Source organism: Echinops telfairi, unplaced genomic scaffold (genome assembly GCF_000313985.2).
Source record: "Echinops telfairi isolate 266 unplaced genomic scaffold, ASM31398v2 ScPeMD7_24;HRSCAF=84, whole genome shotgun sequence".
Lineage (NCBI taxonomy): Eukaryota > Metazoa > Chordata > Mammalia > Afrosoricida > Tenrecidae > Echinops > Echinops telfairi.
The window spans coordinates 6,567,687-6,569,430 of NW_022103921.1; the positions used below are offsets into that span (position 1 = coordinate 6,567,687).

Sequence of the window (1,744 nt, forward strand, 5' to 3'; positions counted from 1 at the left end):
TGTGACCTCCTCCCTGGGGGACGGACAACAGAAAAGTGGGTGAAGGGAGACGTCAGACAGGGCAAGATATGACAAAATAACAATTTATAAATTACAAGGGCTCATGAGGGAGGGGGGAGCAGGGAGGGAGGGGAAAAATGAAGACCTAATGTCGGGGGGCTTAAGTGGAGAGAAAATGTTTTGAGAATGATGAGGGCAATGAATGTACAAATGCGCTTTACAAAATTGATGTATGTATGGATTATGATCAGAGTTGTATGAGCCCCTAATAAAATGATTTAAAAAGAAAGAAAGAAAGAAAGAAAGAAAGAAAGAAAGAAAGAAAGAAAGAAAGAAAGAAAAGGGTCCAGATGTCCCAGTAAGACTGAATTCTAGTACAGACGGCTTGACACACAATGGACGGGGGTATGGACTGTATTGTACGAGCCCCAAGAAAAGGATTTAAAAAAGACTGAATCCTATTTAAGAAGCTTACTCAAGCTTGCAGGGTGATTATGTGGTTCAGCTCAGGTTCAAAGCCTGTCTTGGAATCTAGGCACTCTTCTGTCGGGGTGAGGTAAAACTTACTTAGAAAAATGGGGAAAGGAAAGACCGAATAAGCATGCCATAAAATGGTCATGTCGCGCCGAGCAGGTTATGCATGGGTTTTTTTAAAACTCTTTTCTTACACTTGAGCATGTGTTCTTTAGAATGGACAGTTAAAAAAGTGACTTTAGAGGAATTAATGGTTAAGATGCAGTTGTTCTGTGCCATTGAGTAGCTTTTGACCTTAGTAACACCATGTGATGCAGTAGAACTGCCCACACTTCCCTCAGCTGTAAGATTTACAAGAGCAGGCTTTCCTCTTGTCCCCGCGGGGAGTCAGGAGGGAGCCTTGGCTCACCCAACTGAGCAGAGAACTGTTTTCTCCGTAATCATTAAGATGGAGGGAAAGGGTGGGATTATTGCTTCCCTGATCTTAATTTAATTTGATCAGCGCTATTTAGGAGAGCAGGAGGGAGAGTAGGCTTTGGGTGGAGTCGAGAGACTTTCATTAGCCACTGAGTAAAGCCACTAGATAATAAATGAGGTGAATAAAAGACGTGTCAGGGAGTAGCGCAATTTGATCCAAAAATAAATTGCAACTAATAAAGTTATGCTTACAGAACTGTAAATGGAGCAAAAGTGTTCTGCTTCGACCATGATAATGTTCTGTGAGAATGGGTAGGAATCCAATGTCAAACACTGCTGTCAAGACAATTCTGCCTCCCCGTGACCCCAGAAGACAGAGTGCAAGGGCCCCTTTGGGTTTCCAAGCCTGTAAATCTTTACATAAGCAGCAAGCCTCATCTTTCTCCCGTGGAATGGAAGGTGGATTCTAACCTTCCGTTAACCTTGCAATTAGCAGCCCAATGTATAACCCACTACCCCACTCGGGCTCCTTGGATAAGACGCATAGTAACATAAATAAATAAATGCAAAGATGAGGATGGCACCAGGAATCAAAGAATTGCTGTGTAAGGTTGAGGTGTTATAGTTCATTTTCTTCTCCTGTTCGTCCTTATAGAAATATTTCTGTTGGTGAAAATGTAGCCTGTAAATTTATCCTAGCACAAGTTGTCATATATGGCTCGTCTCTGTGATTTTGACCAAGGAGAAATTATTTTTATCGGTGGAAAGACAGGATGTATCACATGATCAGGAAAGAGAGATGAGTGACACTGAGAGTGGCAGATCACGTGATCAGGAAAGAGCGATGAGTGAC

At 42.3% G+C, this 1,744-nt stretch overlaps 1 protein-coding gene across 1 annotated transcript in view; it reads left to right on the forward strand.

Moving 5' to 3' along the window:
* The window catches only part of LCP1 (lymphocyte cytosolic protein 1), an 85,203-nt gene that overhangs the window by 81,316 nt on the left and 2,143 nt on the right, over nucleotides 1-1,744 (forward strand). The gene's annotated exons all lie outside the window — the stretch shown is intronic.